Below are 17,181 nucleotides of genomic sequence, written 5' to 3'. Positions count from 1 at the left end.
GGAGATTCATATTCACCACCCCTATCACTTATTATCATTTTTACTTTCTTGTTAAGTTGCATTTCAACTTCATTCTTGTATTGCCTGAATGCGTCTATTGCTTCATCTTTACTATTCAGTAAGTAAACATAGCAATATCGAGTACCATCGTCAATAAAAGTTATGAAATACTTCTTTCCACCGCGAGATGGTATTGACTTCATGTCACAAATATCTGTGTGAATTAAGTCTAAAGGATTTGATTTCCTTTCAAATGACTTATAAGGATGTTTAACATACTTAGATTCTACACATGTTTGACATTTTGATTTTTTGCATTCAAACTTAGGCAGTACTTCTAAGTTAATCATTTTCCGCAAGGTTTTATAATTGACATGACCCAAACGTACATGCCATAAATCATTTGACTCAAGTAAGTAAGAAGAAGCTGAAATATTATTATTGTTTTCCACAACCATTACATTCAGATTGAAAAGGCCCTCGGTGAGGTAACCTTTTCCTACAAATATTTCATTCTTACTAATGACAACCTTGTTGGACACAAAAACGCACTTAAAACCGTGCTTAACAAGAAGTCCAGTAGAGACTAAATTCTTTCTCATTTCGGGAACATGAAGGACCTTGTTCAAAGTCATGACCTTGCCAGAAGTCATTTTCAGAAATATCTTCCCATATCCTTCAACTTTTGTTGTTGAAGCATTTCGCATATAAACTGTCTCTCCGGGTCCAGCAGGAGCATAAGTAGCAAAAGCTTCTCTAACTGCACAAACATGGCGAGTGGCTCCTGAGTCAAACCACCACAGTTTAGGATTTCCCACCAAGTTACATTCAGAAAGCATGTCACACAAGTTATCAACATCATCATGCTTTACTACCATGTTTGCTTGACCCCTTTTCTTGTCTTTCTTCGGAGCACGACACTCCGTAGATTTGTGTCCGATTTTCCCACAGTTGTAGCAGTTTCCACTGAACCGCTTCTTGCTTGGGTTGTATTTCGGAACAGAAGCCTTCTTCCTCTTTTTGTTATCTTCAACAATATTTGCTCCCATTATTGTTGAATTTCTACGGCCTCTCCTTTCAGCAGCTTTATTGTCCTCTTCGATTCTGAACCGAACAATGAGATCTTCAAGGGACATTTCCTTTCGTTTGTGTTTCAAATAATTTTTGAAGTCCTTCCACAACGGAGGCAACTTCTCAATCATTGCTGCTACTGGGAATTTTTTGTTGATGACAAGACCTTCAGCAAGTAGATCATGAATAATCACTTGCAATTCCTGGACTTGGGTAATAACAGATTTGCTATCTACCATTTTGTAGTCCAAAAATTTTGCGACAACGAATTTCTTCATCCCGGCATCTTCAGTTTTATATTTCTTTTCAAGCGCATTCCACAATTCTTTTGACGTCTCCACGCTACTGTATACATTATACAGATTATCATCCAGTCCGCTAAGAATATAATTCTTGCATAAAAAATCAGAATGCTTCCACGCTTCAATCACGAGAAAGCGTTCATTCTCTGGAGTTTTATCTGGCAGATCAGGAACATCTTCCTTGATGAACTTCTGTAGACATAACGTAGTTAAGTAGAAGAACATCTTCTGCTGCCAGCGCTTGAAATCAATCCCAGAAAATTTTTCGGGTTTTTCTGCCGGTGCCAACGCCGGTGTTCGGCTTGTCGATGCGTTGGCAGTCACCATCGGAACAGCTTGGTTTTCGCTTTCAGTCGTCATTTTTTTTCTGTAAAAGAATGACACAAACAAACGTTTAATACACGTTTTCAAACTGGAGTAAAAATCACGTAGATTTTAATCTCCAACAAAATGCTACGAAGGCTTTACTCTCCAAAACGGGAGTACACAAAACCACAAAGGTTTTAGTTTGCAGAATAATAAGAATAACACAAATACATAAATAAATATTAAATTCCTTAAGATTGTTATTCCCGCCAATATTGCTGTATTTGTAAATAATAATTCTGCAAAATATAAGTTAGCGTAATGAAACAGTAATTAATTCGAGCCCACTGAATTCACGGTGTTTCCTTAAGGAATTTAATCCCCTCCTAGTACCCAAGGTAATGGATTATTTCCTCCCAGGATAGAACGAATCACACACTGGTATAGCGATACTTCAAACCCCAGTGTTTCAGCGAACACAAAGTTCGGTAGCAAATCACACTTACAATTGCTTTGTTTGAAGTTAAAACAATGCAGAACGAGGGAGTAGAAACTCAGAAAATCGTATGGAAATGCTGAGAGGAAGGAGTGCAATGTATAGCCAAATCTGTTGAGCGATTTCAGGATTTCAGTTTGTGTGTTGAGTGTTGAGTGTCTTTCTTCAACATCTGCTGCACATATATATAGCAGCCAGTGTTGAAGAAGACCAAACGTCCACCCTCCATGGTGGAGCAAGCATTAGCTTGTTTGTGGAGCAAGCACATTCATGTTTGTGGAGCAAGCACATTCATGGTGGAAAGAGCATTAGGCGGCTGCCAAATGGTCAATACACGGATTGGAAAATATCCGTTATAAATGCGGATAATCTTACGTTAATATTTACTATTAACAAATAAATTTGGTCCAAAAAATTAATCAATCAATCGATCATTTGACCAAATCCAAATCCAAATCCAAATCCAAATCCAAATCCAAATCCGAAGCCGAAGCCGAAGCCGTAGCCGTAGCCGAAGCCGAGCCGAGCGAGCGACGACGACGACGGCGTGAGGCTTGCTTTCTTCTTAACTCTTTAAGAGCTACAAGAAGAGCAATTATATATATACCCACCAAAAATCTCTTCCTCTTCCAATATGGGACAATGTCTCATTGTCAAGAGAGGGAAACTTAAAATTTTACTCAAAAATTTCATTTTCCCTCCATTTCCCATTCACCCTCATTTTAAGACTATTTCATCTTAAAAAATAAAACCTCAACAATCCCCCACATGAATGGGGAATGGCTATATCACGGAAGTATGCATGAAAAAACTGTGTGATTTACAAGCAAGGATTAATCACATCTGGATAAGTAGGTTTCCCTTTGAACTTTCCGTAGTAAACTTATGTCGGATATACTCGGTCAATCGGTAGATTTGATATCTTTGAACCGTCGATCTTTGGTGTATACCTAGACAACCATAAGTCATACAATCAACCCTTAACCGTCTTTGGTTCTCATTGTTGTGTTCGTTTCAGCCATGAACACCGCCTGGTTTCATAAGTGCGTAGAGAACTGGCCTTATAAAGTTCTCCTTGAAGCGGCTAACATTTTACACTTACATTGGTGATTCCTAAACGTGTCATCCTGTAGATACACTATTTGATATACCCCGTATCAAATTTAGAAATCATTAAAAAGCCTTAATGCTTTATCCTTGGTACTGAACATTGTCTCATCACGAGAACGGACTAAAATTTTATTTGACAATGTTGAACCGTCATTAATGACTTTGTTTGATCTCCTTGAACCTAGATCTTGGGATCTCCAGTCTTCTAGGTAGAGTTATCGCCACAATGACTTGTTCTCGGCCATAGCCCCATTCCCCTTGATGATTTCTCAACTACCTCTCTAGTTAGGCCTTTTGTAAGTGGATCTGACACATTATCACTTGACTTTACATAGTCAATCGTGATAATTACTCTAGAGAGTAATTTCCTAACGGTTTTATGTCTTCGTCGTATATGACGAGATTTACCGTTATACATAACGCTCCCAACCCTTCCAATTGCCGCTTGACTATCACAATGTATGCATATTGGTGCCAACGGTTTGGGCCAAAATGGAATGTCTTCAAAGAAATTCCGGAGCCATTCAGCTTCTTCACCGGCTTTATCTAAGGCTATGAATTCAGCCTCCATTGTAGAGCGGGCAATACATGTTTGCTTGGACGACTTCCAAGATACCGCTCCTCCACCAATAGTGAATACATATCCACTTGTGGACTTAGAAGTTGAACCGGTGATCCAATTTGCATCACAGTATCCCTCAATCACCGCAGGGAAATTACTGTAGTGCAATTCAAAGTTTTGGGTATGTTCTAAATATCCCAAAACTCGTTTCATTGCCATCCAATGAGATTGGCCTGGATTGCTCGTATATCGACTCAGTTTACTTATAGCACAAGCTATATCTGGTCGTGTACAATTCATGATATACATTAAGCATCCCAACACACGAGCATAATCCAATTGTGATATGCTTTGGCCTTTATTCTTTGCTAATGCAAGATTCACGTCAATTGGAGTCTTTGCAACTTTAAAGCCCAAGTGCTTGAATTTTTCAAGTACTGTCTTAATATAATGAGATTGTGACAATGCCAGACCTTGAGGAGTCTTATGGAACTTAATTCCCAGAATTAAATCAGCAACTCCCAAGTCTTTCATATCAAACTTGCTATTGAGCATACGCTTAGTAGCATTTATGTTGGCAATGTCATTACTCATTATCAGCATATCATCCACATATAGGCAAACAATGACTATGTGATTTGGAACATTTTTAATATACACACATTTATCACATTCATTTATCTTAAAACCATTTGACAACATTGTTTGGTCAAATTTCGCATGCCATTGTTTGGGTGCTTGTTTTAGTCCGTAAAGAGACTTAACAAGTCTACATACCTTCTTTTCTTTACCTGGAACCACAAACCCTTCAGGTTGTTCCATGTAAATTTCTTCCTCCAACTCTCCATTTAAGAAGGCCGTCTTAACATCCATTTGATGAATTTCAAGACCATACACTGCAGCTAATGCTACTAACATCCGTATGAACATAATTCTTGTAATTGGAGAGTATGTATCAAAGTAGTCTAGACCTTCTCGTTGTCTATACCCTTTGACTACGAGTCTTGCCTTGAATTTATCAATAGTGCCATCATCTTTGATTTTTCTCTTAAAAATCCATTTAGAACCCAAAGGTTTATTTCCAGGAGGAAGATCAACCAATTCTCATGTATGGTTGTTCAATATGGATTCTATTTCACTATTTACTGCCTCGTTCCAAAACAATGATTCCGAAGAAATCATAGCTTCTTTAAATATTTGAGGCTCATTCTCCAATAAGAAAGTCACAAAATCTGGTCCAAATGAAGTAGACGTTCTTTGACGTTTACTACGTCTTGGATCCTCCTGATTACATGTACTTTCTTTTGTTTCTTCCCGAGGTCGTTTAGATCCTTCACCAAACGACTCACATTCCTTTTTATACGGATATATATTTTCAAAAAACTCAGCATTATCTGATTCTATAACCGTATTATTATGAATGTCGGGATTTTCTGATTTATGAACCAGAAATCGATATGCTTTACTATTTGTCGCATATCCTATGAAAACACAATCAACGGTTTTCGGTCCTATCTTTACCCTTTTAGGTTTAGGAACATGCACTTTTGCCAAACACTCCCACACTTTAAAATAATTCAAGTTGGGCTTCCTTCCTTTCCATTGTTCATAAGGAATGGATTGTGTTTTGCTATGGGGCACTCGATTTAATATTCGATTAGCCGTAAGAATGGCTTCCCCCACAAGTTCTGTGGCAAACCAGAACTTATCAACAACGCATTCATCATCTCCTTTAATGTGCGATTCTTTCTTTCCGCAATCCCATTAGATTGGGGCGTGTAAGGGGCTGTTGTTTGATGAATAGTTCCATATTCTAAACATATTTATTCAAAAGGAGATTCATATTCACCACCCCTATCACTTCTTATCATTTTTACTTTATTGTTAAGTTGTGTTTCAACTTCATTCTTGTATTGCCTGAATGCGTCTATTGCTTCATCTTTACTATTCAGTAAGTAAACATAGCAATATCGAGTACCATCGTCAATAAAAGTTATGAAATACTTCTTTCCACCGCGAGATGGTATTGACTTCATGTCACAAATATCTGTGTGAATTAAGTCTAAAGGATTTGAATTCCTTTCAACTGACTTATAAGGATGTTTAACATACTTAGATTCTACACATGTTTGACATTTTGATTTTTCGCATTCAAACTTAGGCAGTACTTCCAAGTTAATCATTTTCCGCAAGGTTTTATAATTGACATGACCCAAACGTACATGCCATAAATCATTTGACTCAAGTAAGTAAGAAGAAGCTGAAATATTATTATTGTTTTCCACAACCATTACATTCAGATTGAAAAGGCCCTCGGTGAGGTAACCTTTTCCTACAAATATTTCATTCTTACTAATGACAACCTTGTTGGACACAAAAACGCACTTAAAACCGTGCTTAACAAGAAGTCCAGTAGAGACTAAATTCTTTCTCATTTCGGGAACATGAAGGACATTGTTCAAAGTCATGACCTTGCCAGAAGTCATTTTCAGAAATATCTTCCCATATCCTTCAACTTTTGCTGTTGAAGCATTTCCCATATAAACTGTCTCTCCGGGTCCAGCAGGAGCATAAGTAGCAAAAGCTTCTCTAACTGCACAAACATGGTGAGTGGCTCCTGAATCAAACCACCACAATTTAGGATTTCCCACCAAGTTACATTCAGAAAGCATGGCACACAAGTTATCAACATCATCATGCTTTACTAGCATGTTTGCTTGACCCCTTTTCTTGTCTTTCTTCGGAGCACGACACTCCGTAGATTTGTGTCCGATTTTCCCACAGTTGTAGCAGTTTCCACTGAACCGCTTCTTGCTTGGGTTGTATTTCGGACCAGAAGCCTTCTTCCTCTTTTTGTTATCTTCAACAATATTTGCTCCCATTATTGTTGAATTTCCACGGCCTCTCCTTTTAGCAGATTTATTGTCCTCTTCGATTCTGAACCGAACAATGAGATCTTCAAGGGACATTTCCTTTCGTTTGTGTTTCAAATAATTTTTGAAGTCCTTCCACAACGGAGGCAACTTCTCAATCATTGCTGCTACTTGGAATGCTTCATTGATGACAAGACCTTCAGCAAGTAGATCATGAATAATCACTTGCAATTCCTGGACTTGGGTAATAACAGAATTGCTATCTACTATTTTGTAGTCCAAAAATTTTGCGGCAACGAATTTCTTCATCCTGGCATCTTCAGTTTTATATTTCTTTTCAAGCACATTCCACAATTCTTTTGACGTCTCCACGCTACTGTATATATTATACAGATTATCATCCAGTCCGCTAAGAATATAATTCTTGCATAAAAAATCAGAATGCTTCTACGCTTCAATCACGAGAAAGCGTTCATTCTCTGGAGTTTTATCTGGCAGATCAGGAACATCTTCCTTGATGAACTTCTGTAGACATAATGTAGTTAAGTAGAAGAACATCTTCTGCTGCCAGCTCTTGAAATCAATCCCAAAAATATTTTCGGGTTTTTCTGCCGGTGCCAACGTCGGTGTTCGGCTTGTCGATGCATTGGCAGTCACCATCGGAACAGCTTGGTTTTCGCTTTCAGTCGTCATTTTTTTTTCTGTAAAAGAATGACACAAACAAACGTTTAATACACGTTTTCAAACTGGAGTAAAAATCACGTAGATTTTAATCTCCAACAAAATGCCACGAAGGCTTTACTCTCCAAAACGGGAGTACACAAAACCACAAAGGTTTTAGTTTGCAGAATAATAAGAATAACACAAATATAGAAATAAATATTAAATTCCTTAAGATTGTTATTCCCGCCAATATTGCTGTATTTGTAAATAACAATTCTGCAAAATATAAGTTAGCGTAATGAAACAGTAATTAATTTGAGCCCACCGAATTCACAGTGTTTCCTTGAGGAATTTAATTCCCTCCTAGTACCCAAGGTAATGGATTATTTCCTCCCAGGATAGAATGAATCACACACTGGTGTAGCGGTACTTCAAACCCCAGTGTTTCAGCGAACACAAAGTTCGGTAGCAAATCACACTTACAATTGCTTTGTTTGAAGTTAAAACAATGCAGAACGAGGGAGTAGAAACTCAGAAAATCGTATGGAAATGCTGAGAGGAAGGAGTGCAATGTATAGCCAAATCTGTTGAGCGATTTCAGGATTTCAGTTTGTGTGTTGAGTGTTGAGTGTCTTTCTTCAACATCTGCTGCACATATATATAGCAGCCAGTGTTAAAGAAGACCAAACGTCCACCCTCCATGGTGGAGCAAGCATTAGCTTGTTTGTGGAGCAAGCACATTCATGTTTGTGGAGCAAGCACATTCATGGTGGTAAGAGCATTAGGCGGATGCCAAATGGTCAATACACGGATTGGAAAATATCCGTTACAAATGCGGATAATCTTACGTTAATATTTACTATTAACAAATAAATTTGGTCCAAATGATTAATCAATCAATCATTTGACCAAATCCAAATCCAAATCCGAAGCCGAAGCCGAAGCCATAGCCGTAGCCGAAGACGAGCCGAGCGAGCGACGACGACGACGGCGTGAGGCTTGCTTTCTTCTTAACTCTTTAAGAGCTACAAGAAGAGCAATTATATATATACCCACCAAAAATCTCTTCCTCTTCCAATATGGGGACAATGTCTCATTGTCAAGAGAGGGAAACTTAAAATTTTACTCAAAAATTTTATTTTCCCTCCATTTCCCATTCACCCTCATTTTAAGACTATTTCATCTTAAAAAATAAAACCTCAACAATCCCCCACATGAATGGGGAATGGCTATATCACGGAAGTATGCATGAAAAACTGTGTGATTTACAAGCAAGGATTAATCGCATCTGGATAAGTAGGTTTCCCTTTGAACTTTCCGTAGTAAACTTATGTCGGATATACTCGGTCAATCGGTAGATTTGATATCTTTGAACCGTCGATCTTTTGTGTATACATAGACAACCATAAGTCACACAATCAACCCTTAACCGTCTTTGGTTCTCATTGTTGTGTTCGTTTCAGCCATGAACACCGCCTGGTTTCATAAGCGCGTAGAGAACTGGCCTTACAAAGTTCTCCTTGAAGCGGCTAACACTTTACACTTACATAGGTGATTCCTAAACGTGTCATCCTGTAGATACACTATTTGATATACCCCGTATCAAATTTAGAAATCATTAAAAAGTCTTAATGCTTTATCCTTGGTACTGAACATTGTCTCATCACGAGAATGGACTAAAATTTTATTTGACAATGTTGAACCGTCATTAATGACTTTGTTTGATCTCCTTGAACCTAGATCTTGGGATCTCCAGTCTTCTAGGTAGAGTTACCGCCACAATGACTTGTTCTCGGCCATAGCCCCATTCCCCTTGATGATTTCTCAACTACCTCTCTAGTTAGGCCTTTTGTAAGTGGATCCGACACATTATCACTTGACTTTACATAGTCAATCATGATAATTCCTCTAGAGAGTAATTTCCTAACGGTTTTATGTCTTCGTCGTATATGACGAGATTTACCGTTATACATAACGCTCCCAGCCCTTCCAATTGCCGCTTGACTATCACAATGTATGCATATTGGTGCCAACGGTTTGGGCCAAAATGGAATGTCTTCCAAGAAATTCCGGAGCCATTCAGCTTCTTCACCGGCTTTATCTAAGGCTATGAATTCAGCCTCCATTGTAGAGCGGGCAATACATGTTTGTTTGGACGACTTCCAAGATACCGCTCCTCCACCAATAGTGAATACATATCCACTTGTGGACTTAGAATCAGTTGAACCGGTGATCCAATTTGCATCACAGTATCCCTCAATCACCGCAGGGAAATTACTGTAGTGCAATTCAAAGTTTTGGGTATGTTCTAAATATCCCAAAACTCGTTTCATTGCCATCCAATGAGATTGGCCTGGATTGCTCGTATATCGACTCAGTTTACTTATAGCACAAGCTATCTCTGGTCGTGTACAATTCATGATATACATTAAGCATCCCAACACACGAGCATAATCCAATTGTGATATGCTTTGGCCTTTATTCTTTGCTAATGCAAGATTCACGTCAATTGGAGTCTTTGCAACTTTAAAGCCCAAGTGCTTGAATTTTTCAAGTACTGTCTTAATATAATGAGATTGTGACAATGCCAGACCTTAAGGAGTTTTATGGATCTTAATTCCCAGAATTAAATCAGCAACTACCAAGTCTTTCATATCAAACTTGCTATTGAGCATACGCTTAGTAGCATTTATGTTGGCAATGTCATTACTCATTATCAGCATATCATCCACATATAGGCAAAACAATGACTATGTGATTTGGAACATTTTTAATGTACACACATTTATCACATTCATTTATCTTAAAACCATTTGACAACATTGTTTGGTCAAATTTCGCATGCCATTGTTTGGGTGCTTGTTTTAGTCCGTAAAGAGACTTAACAAGTCTACATACCTTCTTTTCTTTACCTGGAACCACAAAACCTTCAGGTTGTTCCATATAAATTTCTTCCTCCAACTCTCCATTTAAGAAGGCCGTCTTAACATCCATTTGATGAATTTCAAGACCATACACTGTAGTTAACGCTACTAACATCCGTATGGACGTAATTCTTGTAACTGGAGAGTATGTATCAAAGTAGTCTAGACCTTCTCGTTGTCTATACCCTTTGACTACGAGTCTTGCCTTGAATTTATCAATAGTGCCATCATCTTTGATTTTTCTCTTAAAAATCCATTTAGAACCCAAAGGTTTATTTCCAAGAGGAAGATCAACCAATTCCCATGTATGGTTGTTCAATATGGATTCTATTTCACTATTGACTGCCTCTTTCCAAAACAATGATTTCGAAGAAATCATAGCTTCTTTAAATGTTTGAGGCTCATTCTCCAATAAGAAAGTCACAAAATCTGGTCCAAATGAAGTAGACGTTCTTTGACGTTTACTACGTCTTGGATCCTCCTGATTATATGTACTTTCTTTTGTTTCTTCCCGAGGTCGTTTAGATCCTTCACCAAACGACTCACGTTCCTTTTTATACGGATATATATTTTCAAAAAACTCAGCATTATCTGATTCTATAACCGTATTATTATGAATGTCGGGATTTTCTGATTTATGAACCAGAAATCGATATGCTTTACTATTTTTCGCATATCCTATGAAAACATAATCAACGGTTTTCGGTCCTATCTTTACCCTTTTAGGTTTAGGAACTTGCACTTTTGCCAAACACCCCCACACTTTAAAATAATTCAAGTTGGGCTTCCTTCCTTTCCATTTTTCATATGGAATGGATTGTGTTTTGCTATGGGGCACTCGATTTAATATTCGATTAGCAGTAAGAATGGCTTCCCCCCACAAGTTCTGTGGCAAACCAGAACTTATCAACAACGCATTCATCATCTCCTTTAATGTACGATTCTTTCTTTCCGCAATCCCATTAGATTGGGGCGTGTAAGGGGCTGTTGTTTGATGAATAATTCCATATTCTAAACATATTTATTCAAAAGGAGATTCATATTCACCACCTCTATCACTACTTATCATTTTTACTTTCTTGTTAAGTTGAGTTTCAACTTCATTCTTGTATTACCTGAATGCGTCTATTGCTTTATCTTTACTATTCAGTAAGTAAACATAGCAATATCGAGTACCATCGTCAATAAAAGTTATGAAATACTTTTTTCCACCGCGAGATGGTATTGACTTCATGTCACAAATATCTGTGTGAATTAAGTCTAAAGGATTTGAATTCCTTTCAACTGACTTATAAGGATGTTTAACATACTTAGATTCCACACATGTTTGACATTTTGAATTTTCGCATTCAAACTTAGGCAGTACTTCCAAGTTAATCATTTTCCGCAAGGTTTTATAACTGACATGACCCAAACGTACATGCCATAAATCATTTGACTCAAGTAAGTAAGAAGAAGCTGAAATATTATTATTGTTTTCCACAACCATTACATTCAGATTGAAAAGGCCCTCGGTGAGGTAACCTTTTCCTACAAATATTTCATTCTTACTAATGAACACCTTGTTGGACACAAAAACGCACTTAAAACCGTGCTTAACAAGAAATCCAGTAGAGACTAAATTCTTTCTCATTTCGGGAACATGAAGGACATTGTTCAAAGTCATGACCTTGCCAGAAGTCATTTTCAGAAATATATTCCCATATCCTTCAACTTTTGTTGTTGAAGCATTTCCCATATAAACTGTCTCTCCGGGTCCAGCAGGAGCATAAGTAGCAAAAGCTTCTCTAACTGCACAAACATGGTGAGTGGCTCCTGAATCAAACCACCACAATTTAGGATTTCCCACCAAGTTACATTCAGAAAGCATGGCACACAAGTTATCAACACCATCATGCTTTACTACCATGTTTGCTTGACCCCTTTTCTTGTCTTTCTTCGGAGCACGACACTCCGTAGATTTGTGTCCGATTTTCCCACAGTTGTAGCAGTTTCCACTGAACCGCTTCTTGCTTGGGTTGTATTTCGGACCAGAAGCCTTCTTCCTATTTTTGTTATCTTCAACAATATTTGCTCCCATTATTGTTGAATTTCCACGGCCTCTCCTTTCAGCAGATTTATTATCCTCTTCGATTCTCAACCGAACAATGAGATCTTCAAGGGACATTTCCTTTCGTCTGTTATTCAAATAATTTTTGAAGTCCTTCCACAACGGAGGCAACTTCTCAATCATTGCTGCTACTTGGAATGCTTCGTTGATGACAAGACCTTCAGCAAGTAGATCATGAATAATCACTTGCAATTCCTGGACTTGGGTAATAACAGAATTGCTATCTACCATTTTGTAGTCCAAAAATTTTGCGGCAACGAATTTCTTCATCCCGGCATCTTCAGTTTTATATTTCTTTTCAAGCGCATTCCCCAATTCTTTTGACGTCTCCACGCTACTGTATACATTATACAGATTATCATCCAGTCCGCTAAGAATATAATTCTTACATAAAAAATCAGAATGCTTCCACGCTTTAATCACGAGAAAGCGTTCATTCTCTGGAGTTTTATCTGGCAGATCAGGAACATCTTCCTTGATGAACTTCTGTAGACATAACGTAGTTAAGTAGAAGAACATCTTCTGCTGCCAGCGCTTGAAATCAATCCCAGAAAATTTTTCGGGTTTTTCTGCCGGTGCCAACGCCGGTGTTCGGCTTGTCGATGCGTTGGCAGTCACCATCGGAACAGCTTGGTTTTCGCTTTCAGTCGTCATTTTTTTCTGTAAAAGAATGACACAAACAAACGTTTAATACACGTTTTCAAACTGGAGTAAAAATCACGTAGATTTTAATCTCCAACAAAATGCTACGAAGGCTTTACTCTCCAAAACGGGAGTACACAAAACCACAAAGGTTTTAGTTTGCAGAATAATAAGAATAACACAAATACAGAAATAAATATTAAATTCCTTAAGATTGTTATTCCCGCCAATATTGCTGTATTTGTAAATAATAATTCTGCAAAATATAAGTTACCGTAATGAAACAGTAATTAATTCGAGCCCACTGAATTCACAGTATTTCCTTAAGGAATTTAATCCCCTCCTAGTACCCAAGGTAATGGATTATTTCCTCCCAGGATAGAACGAATCACACACTGGTGTAGCGGTACTTCAAACCCCAGTGTTTCAGCGAACACAAAGTTCGGTAGCAAATCACACTTACAATTACTTTGTTTAAAGTTAAAACAATGTAGAACGAGGGAGTAGAAACTCAGAAAATCGTATGGAAATGCTGAGAGGAAGGAGTGCAATGTATAGCCAAATCTGTTGAGCGATTTCAGGATTTCAGTTTGTGTGTTGAGTGTTGAGTGTCTTTCTTCAACATCTGCTGCACATATATATAGCAGCCAGTGTTGAAGAAGACCAAACGTCCACCCTCCATGGTGGAGCAAGCATTAGCTTGTTTGTGGAGCAAGCACATTCATGTTTGTGGAGCAAGCACATTCATGGTGGGAAAAAAATTAGGCGGCTGCCAAATGGTCAATACACGAATTGGAAAATATCCGTTACAAATGCGGATAATCTTACGTTAATATTTACAATTAACAAATAAATTTGGTCCAAAAAATTAATCAATCAATCGATCATTTGACCAAATCCAAATCCAAATCCAAATCCGAAGCCGAAGCCGTAGCCGTAGCCGAAGACGAGCCGAGCAAGCGACGACGACGACGGCGCGAGGCTTGCTTTCTTCTTAACTCTTTAAGATCTACAAGAAGAGCAATTATATATATACCCACCAAAAATCTCTTCCTCTTCCAATATGGGACAATGTCTCATTGTCAAGAGAGGGAAACTTATAATTTTACTCAAATATTTCATTTTCCCTCCATTTCCCATTCACCCTCATTTTAATACTATTTCATCTTAAAAAATAAAACCTCAACAATCCCCCACATGAATGGGGAATGGCTATATCACGGAAGTATGCATGAAAAAACTGTGTGATTTACAAGCAAGGATTAATCGTATCTGGATAAGTAGGTTTCCCTTTGAACTTTCCGTAGTAAACTTATGTCGGATATACTCGGTCAATCGGTAGATTTGATATCTTTGAACCGTCGATCTTTGGTGTATACCTAGACAACCATAAGTCACACAATCAACCCTTAACCGTCTTTGGTTCTCATTGTTGTGTTCGTTTCAGCCATGAACACTGCCTGGTTTCATAAGTGCGTAGAGAACTGGCCTTACAAAGTTCTCCTTGAAGCGGCTAACACTTTACACTTATATAGGTGATTCCTAAACGTGTCATCCTGTAGATACACTATTTGATATACCCCGTATCAAATTTAGAAATCATTAAAAAGCCTTAATGCTTTATCCTTGGTACTGAACATTGTCTCATCACGAGAACGAACTAAAATTTTATTTGACAATGTTGAACCGTCATTAATGACTTTGTTTGATCTCCTTGAACCTAGATCTTGGGATCTCCAGTCTTCTAGGTAGAGTTACCGCCACAATGACTTGTTCTCGGCCATAGCCCCATTCCCCTTGATGATTTCTCAACTACCTCTCTAGTTAGGCCTTTTGTAAGTGGATCCGACACATTATCACTTGACTTTACATAGTCAATCATGATAATTCCTCTAGAGAGTAATTGCCTAACGGTTTTATGTCTTCGTCGTATATGACGAGATTTACCGTTATACATAACGCTCCCAAGCCCTTCCAATTGCCGCTTGACTATCACAATGTATGCATATTGGTACCAACGGTTTGGGCCAAAATGGAATGTCTTCCAAGAAATTCCGGAGCCATTCAGCTTCTTCACCGGCTTTATCTAAGGCTATGAATTCAGCCTCCATTGTAGAGCGGGCAATACATGTTTGTTTGGACGACTTCCAAGATACCGCTCCTCCACCAATAGTGAATACATATCCACTTGTGGACTTAGAATCAGTTGAACCGGTGATCCAATTTGCATCACAGTATCCCTTAATCACCGCATGGAAATTACTGTAGTGCAATTCAAAGTTTTGGGTATGTTCTAAATATCCCAAAACTCGTTTCATTGCCATCCAATGAGATTGGCCTGGATTGCTCGTATATTGACTCAGTTTACTTATAGCACAAGCTATATCTGGTCGTGTACAATTCATGATATACATTAAGCATCCCAACACACGAGCATAATCCAATTGTGATATGCTTTGGCCTTTATTCTTTGCTAATGCAAGATTCACGTCAATTGGAGTCTTTGCAACTTTAAAGCCCAAGTGCTTGAATTTTTCAAGTACTGTCTTAATATAATGAGATTGTGACAATGCCAGACCTTGAGGAGTCTTATGGATCTTAATTCCCAGAATTAAATCAGCAACTCCCAAGTCTTTCATATCAAACTTGCTATTGAGCATACGCTTAGTAGCATTTATGTTGGCAATGTCATTACTCATTATCAGCATATCATCCATATATAGGCAAACAATGACTATGTGATTTGGAACATTTTTAATGTACACACATTTATCACATTCATTTATCTTAAAACCATTTGACAACATTGTTTGGTCAAATTTCGCATGCCATTGTTTGGGTGCTTGTTTTAGTCCGTAAAGAGACTTAACAAGTCTACATACCTTCTTTTCTTTACCTGGAACCACAAACCCTTCAGGTTGTTCCATGTAAATTTCTTCCTCCAACTCTCCATTTAAGAAGGCCGTCTTAACATCCATTTGATGAATTTCAAGACCATATACTGCAGCTAATGCTACTAACATCCGTATGGACGTAATTCTTGTAACTGGAGAGTATGTATCAAAGTAGTCTAGACCTTCTCATTGTCTATACCCTTTGACTACGAGTCTTGCCTTGAATTTATCAATAGTGCCATCATCTTTGATTTTTCTCTTAAAAATCCATTTAGAACCCAAAGGTTTATTTCCAGGAGGAAGATCAACCAATTCCCATGTATGGTTGTTCAATATGGATTCTATTTCACTATTGACTGCCTCTTTCTAAAACAATGATTCCGAAGAAATCATAGCTTCTTTAAATGTTTGAGGCTCATTCTCCAATAAGAAAGTCACAAAATCTGGTCCAAATAAAGTAGACATTCTTTGACGTTTACTACGTCTTGGATCCTCCTGATTACATGTACTTTCTTTTGTTTCTTCCCGAGGTCGTTTAGATCCTTCACCAAACGACTCACATTCCTTTTTATACGGATATATATTTTCAAAAAACTCAGCATTATCTGATTCTATAACCGTATTATTATGAATGTCGGGATTTTCTGATTTATGAACCAGAAATCGATATGCTTTACTATTTGTCGCATATCCTATGAAAACACAATCAACGGTTTTCGGTCCTATCTTTACCCTTTTAGGTTTAGGAACTTGCACTTTTGCCAAACACCCCCACACTTTAAAATAATTCAAGTTGGGCTTCCTTCCTTTCCATTTTTCATATGGAATGGATTGTGTTTTGCTATGGGGCACTCGATTTAATATTCGATTAGCCGTAAGAATGGCTTCCCCCCACAAGTTCTGTGGCAAACCAGAACTTATCAACAACGCATTCATCATCTCCTTTAATGTGCGATTCTTTCTTTCCACAATCCCATTAGATTGGGGCGTGTAAGGGGCTGTTGTTTGATGAATAATTCCATATTCTAAACATATTTCTTCAAAAGGAGATTCATATTCACCACCCCTATCACTTCTTATCATTTTTACTTTCTTGTTAAGTTGCATTTCAACTTCATTTTTGTATTGCCTGAATGCGTCTATTGCTTCATCTTTACTATTCAGTAAGTAAACATAGCAATATCGAGTACCATCGTCAATAAAAGTTATGAAATACTTCTTTCCACCG

This window comes from Nicotiana tabacum, chromosome 15 (genome assembly GCF_000715075.1).
Source record: "Nicotiana tabacum cultivar K326 chromosome 15, ASM71507v2, whole genome shotgun sequence".
NCBI lineage: Eukaryota > Viridiplantae > Streptophyta > Magnoliopsida > Solanales > Solanaceae > Nicotiana > Nicotiana tabacum.
Note: the sequence above shows the minus strand (reverse complement) of the source record.